Source organism: Myotis myotis, unplaced genomic scaffold (assembly GCF_014108235.1).
Source record: "Myotis myotis isolate mMyoMyo1 unplaced genomic scaffold, mMyoMyo1.p scaffold_m19_p_8, whole genome shotgun sequence".
NCBI classification, from domain to species: Eukaryota; Metazoa; Chordata; class Mammalia; order Chiroptera; family Vespertilionidae; genus Myotis; species Myotis myotis.
In genome coordinates this window covers 80385974-80393232 of record NW_023416390.1, presented here as the reverse complement: position 1 = coordinate 80393232, position 7259 = coordinate 80385974, and positions in this window count along the sequence as shown.

The window sequence follows — 7259 nt, the reverse complement described above, 5'->3', positions numbered from 1 at the left end:
CCAAGGTACATGCCCTTGATCGGAATCGAACCTGGGACCCCCCAGTCCGCAGGCCGACGCTCTATCCATTGAGCCAAACCGGTTTCGGCAGACTTAGAATGTTTTAAAAAATAGGTTAGACTTGTGAATTTATTTACTTAATGCACACCTTGTTCAGAGGAAGATAACAACAGTTCTAAAATCATCCTAGAATGGCACTCATTATTTCATAAGAGGAATAAAGTGGGGATTCTCAACAGTAGCATGTCTTAGAGTCACTTAGAGGACTTGTTAATACAAGAATGATGTGCCCTCATCCCACTTATTTTTTTATTTAATATTTCTCTAGTGAGGCTTGATAATTGCATTTATAACAAGTTCTCAGGTGAGGCTGAGGCTGGTGATCAAGGGACCACACTTGAAAACTGCTTTCCTGTAATATAATACCTCCCTATCAGTTTAGTACTTGTGGCCCTGAAAGTCAGTCAGAATCCATCAGCAAAAATTTACCAAAATATAAAATATTTTCTTTTAGAATTTAACTTGTCCAATAATAGAAAAGTCTACCTTTCATACACTGTGCACATCCTACCCTAACTGAAACCCAAATCCAGTTGCCTGTCATCAGTAAAGTCAAATTCATGAGACAGATGCTGGTGAAGAGGGGAAGTGGTTTATTCAAGTGCCAAACACCTGAGAATATGGGGGCTCTTGTCCACAAAGCCCATTTATACATCTCCGTGCAGGCAGAGATTTTTATAAGGAGAGAGAGGGAAAGCAGAACAAATAAATCAAGGGAAGGGGTTTGAAAAGTTCTTTATATGCAGTCCAACACAGCCCATTCTGATAAAGATCTCAAAATTGGTCAAGTGATGATCTGGTGTGCATCATTCTGGTCCTCATCATCCTGGCTCTATGTCATCCTGGTTCTACAGCTGAAGGTCAGCAAATCTCCCAGAACTAGGATGACCAAAGGTCAGAGTCTACATCTTCTGTAGTTAGTTCTTAGGATTCTTATACAAACATGCTATTTATCTAAAAGCTACATATTATTCATAGCCAGCACTTACAGAAACAATGTGAAAAGAATGGTGGGGTGGGTTACAATCCCCACTGTCACTCCAGCACTGGGAGACAAGATGCTCAGCACTTAGTCCTAAAAATTGACAGTCAAATGAAAAGACCTCTGGAGTTTTTACATCTCTAAGCTTCTACAAAATTTTAAACATATCAGAGAATGAATGAACAAATGAGGATCAGAATTATTATATTTTATACTAGTAAACTGCTTAATGCCAAAAATTATACTCTAATCTAGCCTCTATTTGCCTTTAATTAATTTGAGTTTGATCTTTTTTTCAGTTGTTATTTTTAATGTACTTCAAAAACTGAGCTTGTATGTTCTTCACATTCATAGATTTAAAATCATGAGACAGCGAGAGAACTATGTTTGGAAGAGGTTGCTTTTATCTATCCATCGCACACTTCAAATAAGCAGGGAGTGTTAAGAAGTCTTCACTCTCTCTAGTCTGTATCCTGACTGACAGAAAATAAAAAATGTAAATGAGAGAAAATCCATTATTGATCTACATTCTTTCTTCACGGGCACTTTCATGCAATTACTCAATGCTAGTGTTTGCTTGAAGTTCAACAATACACATCATACTAATTGATTTTGCTGTATTGAAATAAAATTGTAAAGTTACAAGATCTACTTTACCCTTTACCTTCCAGGAAATGTTTTTTATGCCAAGAAAAAAACCAAGTTGAATCACAATATAGCTCTCTTTTGAAATATGTCTATCATTTTATATTTACAGAAAACATAAGCCTTTTCAAGAAAGCCTTTTATGAGATGTCTCTAGCAATGAGAACAGGCAGATTTTTAAATACCTAACATTACAGATTCAATAAACTTGTCTTGAGGGCCACTTGTCTGCTTTAAACATTCATTTTTCACTAGTTTTTTTTTTCACTAAATATTCATTGTCATACCCATGTGTATGTTAAGGGAAGAGAGAAGCAGAAAGCAGAAGAGCATGGATGGATTGCAGGTTCTGATGCAAATCCAGGAGTCCTCCTGTTTCCATCTTTGCTTTTTCTGTTCCCCTGGCTACAAGGAGAGGGTTAGACTAAAGGAAAAAGTGAGGCTCACATCATTGATTGGACAATTTAATCTGCAATGGAGATTCCACTTTAATGTACTGGACAAAAAATTAGTCAGTGGCAGGAGGCAAGCCAATTAATAAGTGAAAAACTAAAGGGGATTGTGGTGTAATGAAGCCATAAAACGATGCAGTGACAAGAAAAAGTGGGGGGAAGCTTTCAAAGAGCTGCTTCTAGGTCTAAGATTTGAGACTTCATATATAGTATTATATGTATATGTATATATGTATGATTGTGTGTGTGTGTGTATATATATATGTATATATCATATATTGCCATAACTTTTCAAAGTAATGTATATATCACTATACTTTACTCCTAAGTAGATTGACATCCTTCTCCAAAAACTAATAATTCCCTACTTAACTAGAATACTATTTTCTTTTCTTTTTTAATATATTTTAATGATTTTTAACAGAGAGGAAGGGAGAGGGGTAGAGAGTTAGAAACATCAATGAGAGAGAATCATTGATCAGCTGCCTCCTGCACACCCCCTACTGGGGATGTGCCTGCAACCAAGGTACATGCCCTTGACCAGAATCGAACCTGGGACTCTTCAGTCCGAGGCCAATGCTCTATCCTTTCCCCAACTCTCAAGATCTGGGAACTTTGAATGGCAAAAGCCTGCTCAAAAAATGATATATATTTTCTTAAAGTTTACTTATTAAATTTAGTTTAAAATTGCTTGATAAGTTGGATGTAATGACAGATTTTCCAGTCTGTCCTGAGACATTTTCATCTTATTTCTTTTACTCTAAATTGTATCTATATATATAAAAGCCTAAGCTACTGTCACAACCACAACAAATGAATGGACAACCGAACAGGCTGTGTGGGGGGACCAGGCCGCCAGGGGAGTTAGTGAGGGATGACCAAACGATTGAACAGAGGGCTGTGTGAGGCGACCAGGGGGCAGTGAGGGATGACCAAACAACTGAACAGCAGGCTGCATGGGGCAACCAGGCCGGCAGGGGGGGCAGTGAGGGGTGACCAGGCCAGTGGGGGGGAGGTTGGGGGTTACCAGGCCATCGGGGGGGCAGTTAGGGGTGATCAGGCAGGCAGGCAGGTGAGCAGTTAGAAGCCAGTGGTCCCGAATTGTGAAAGGGATGTCCAAGGGGTCCCGGATAGGAGAGGGTGTAGGCTGGGCTGATGCCCCCCCCCCATGCATGAATTTCATGCAGTGGGCCTCTAGTTTTAAAATAAATGGATTAGAAAATATTTGGTAACTGGATATATTTTAGCAATCATTTACATTGATTTTTTCATAAAGTATTAGAGTTTTATAAAAATAAATATAGATATTTTTTGTTGTTGTTGATAATATGGTATTACCAAGCTTTTATTGGAACAGTACAGTGAGAGGTCCAAAGAGAATCCACAATGAATTATTTTAGAAAAAATTCCCTCATGTTGGAAGAACATACCTACATGCTCATACATAATTAGGCACAGGAATAAATTTGATAAAGAGAAAAAAAAATAGAACAAAAGTAGACAGATAAAGAAAACAAAGGGAAACATATGTAATGACAATGAGATATGAAGAAATCATCCTCACTATCACTAAACATTTTGAGGATGTAGGGAAATGATGAGTGAAAATTCAGGTAGCAGTTCTTTCAAAATGAACACAATACAATATACAGATGATGCATTATAGAATTATATACCTGAAACCTATATTTTATTAACTAATGTCACCCCAATGAATTCAATCTACACTAATAAAAGACAAAGATGCTAATTGACTGTACCTTCGCTACACCCACCAGCCAATCAGAAGAGTATGCAAATTAACCCAACAAAGATGGCGGTTAAATTGCATACACAGGTGCCCAGAAGACTGAAGATGGTGTAGAAGGAAGCCAAGCACTGCAGAAGGGAGCCAAGCAGTGGAGAAGGGAATGGATCAGAGGTAGCAGAGATGGGAGCAGAGCTGAGGCAGTGGACATGGAGGGAGTGAAGCGGTGGACATGGGAGGGAGCTGGGGCAGCAGGGAAGGGAGACAGCCGAGGGCAAAGTGACGAAGGGAGGGACCGAGGCAGTGGAGAGGGGAGCGAAGCCCGCCTCAGTGGGCTTCTCTCCCTTCTCTGCTTCACTCTAGTCTCAGGAAGCCCTATTCTTGCAGGAATCTTCCTGCAACAGTCCCCTCGTAAAAAATAAACAAAAAAGAAATGGCATGTGCAAATAATATTTCTTGGTTATTATTTAAAATAATTTTGTTGGGCAATGAGGCACAAGGAAAATGTGATAACTAGTAATATACGACCTAATAAAAGGTTTTAGTCTTTCTTTAACTCTGCACAAAATACATTGTCAATCACCTTTATGTTCATGTTTCCTATAGACAACACAAGATTTGAGCCCCTCTTAAATATCATTGTGCCTCTCACACAACCTGGTAGCATAGTGCCTTTCACACAGCAGGGACTCAGTAAATATCTGTTGTCTCTCTGTTTGATGAGGTTGGAAGCCTGATTTATTTTAATTCTCGTGATACCAATGTAGGTTATTAATAAAATATCCTAGGAGTCCTTTAAAGCACTAACTTTTCTTTGTGGGAATTTTTGATCTGTAAAAGCAAATGGGCTTTTTATCTTTAAAGCCTTTCCTTGACTTAAAGGGGAATAGATGGGAAGCGCATGCTCACAAAGCCCAAGACTGCGATGAATGTCCTCAGCTCTAAACAATGACAAAAAGTACATTAGCCACAAGATCAAGATGCCTAATCAATTTGCAAGCACATGGAAGGGCTCACAGTGATGGGTAATAACCAGCATGACTTTGTGACCGACAAATCATGTTAGACCAATCCAATTGCCTCCTCTGACAGAGTGGCAGGCCTTGTACACTGAGAGGAAGGGACAGACATAAACTATTTTGACTTCAGGGAGGCTTCTGACTGTTCCACATGACATGCTCATCAACAAGGTAGGAAAATATGGCTTGCTGTCAGAGATGGATTAAATTGATTAGCAAGGTGGCTAATTGGGAAGAGAGGGAAAGTCAGCAACTGCATGAGAACACTAATACTTGGCCGGCTTCGGTCTGGATAAATTCAAGGGCAAATGAATACAGCAGGCAGAGCGGAATATAGCTACACGGCAGGACCCTTGCCTGTAAATAGCATAGCTCACCTCTTTTGATGGCATTTGCTCTAATGCTGGGCACTAAGCAAGTGCCTGAACAAATGGACACTCTGTTATTGTACTCACAGGGAAGTCATTATTTTAGATTAAAATTTTTGTGTCTCTAAAATATACTATTAAAATATAAAAGGTATCTAGACGTAATCATTTCCTATTAAGCTATTAAGAATACATCTTCATTAAGGATAAATTTGACAGATGTCCCCAGATATGGCAGATTGAATGAGAATAGGAAAATGAAACGGATAATTTTCAAGGGGAAAAAATAGGACAGATAGTTTGGAGGATGTTAGATGTCTTGAGGCAAAACCAATAGAGGCTTCTAATTATGTGGACTGCAGTTATATTTGACCTGAAATTAATTTCTTCCACTTCACACACTGGTTAAGATCTGACCCTAAACTCAGTATTTAGGGCAGGTCAAATAATTTTTTAACTAATCAGTTCAACTGGAAGAATTACCATAGAAATTTGGTCAGAAATGAAACAATCATTTATTTCGACAAATCAGCTAACAAGTAAGTCCTCACTAAACAGCCATTATATGTCCCTTTCTGCTAGACACCGCCTCTGTTCTCAAAGACCTGGGGCACAAAGGAAAAGGTAACACCTGTGAAAGATAAAACATGTATTCTGATTTGTCTTCAACATCTATGATTTCTTTCTTTCAACCTCAGCCTTCCTTGCGTTAAATATGTCCTAGTGCCTTTTTTCTAAAGACTTTCACTTAATTGTATCATGTGTTGATGTTTATAAAAAATGTCCAAACATTCTTTGAGATTTCTCCTGTAAAAAGGTGGAGCCTAATTCTTCTCCCCTTAATTGTGGGTTGTACTTAAGGACTTCAAAAACGCTGGTGTGTCACATTGAAGAACAGGTCATAAAAGGCACAACAAATATTCATAAGGGAGAAATATTTATATACTTGGCAAGAATACAATTAAGAACTATAGTTATTAAAACATATAAATAAAGTGACAAAAACAAGCCACAGGAGATGAGAAGATATTTCCAACCATATCACCAGGATACATAATGAACTACATATTGACAAGGAAAAAAATAAACAAATTAATAAAAACAGTAGGCTGAAGACTTAATTAGATATTTTACAAAAGAGAAAATCCAAATGACCAATAAGCAAATTAAATCAGACCAACTTCCTTAGAAACAAGGAAATTGCAAATAGACACTATAACAAACTACCACTATATACCCATCAAATGGGCTACAATAAAAATCTGAGGAAGCCCAGTATGGATGATGATGTAAATCATTATCTGTTAAAGGTAAAAACAATCACACACTATGACTCAGCAATTTCACTCCTGGGTAAATGCACTATAGAAAACAGATGGATAGGCACCAAATACATGCATAATAACTTTAATAACAATGTTGTCGGGAAAGCAACACTGGAGCAATTCTTCCATGGAGTCACCAGAAAAGCATTTCGGGGACTCACATATAAGAGGTTGTGAGCAACAGTGGCAAGATTTATTGGGGCAAAAACAAAGACCTGCCCCCAGGTACCCATGTCTCATCCAGGATCAGAAAGTTCAGTTCCTTCTTCCTGCAGAACTCCCTCCTCTGGGCCTCAGACAACACCTGCACCTGTCCGTCCAGGAGGGCCAAGACCCAGAGGTGCAGAACTTCGCTTTGTCTCATTTCCCCATCTGTACATCCACTGCCAAGGCATGATGATGCCCAGGCCATGGCTGGCACTGTGCTAGGGCCTGCATGGCTGCTGAAACAAGAGCACACAAAGAAACCATCTCCTGGCCTCTGCTAGCTTTGATCATATTTCCTTGGGCTTGAGAGAGAGAAGATTTTGTTTCAAACTAACCAATCTGTTTCCTAATTCTTTGTGGGCTTGTGCTGCGCCCTCCTCCTATCCAATCCCTCTCCTGATCTTGCGAGGTTCCCTGCCCTATTGGACGCTTTCCTGATTTTCCCAGGCTACCC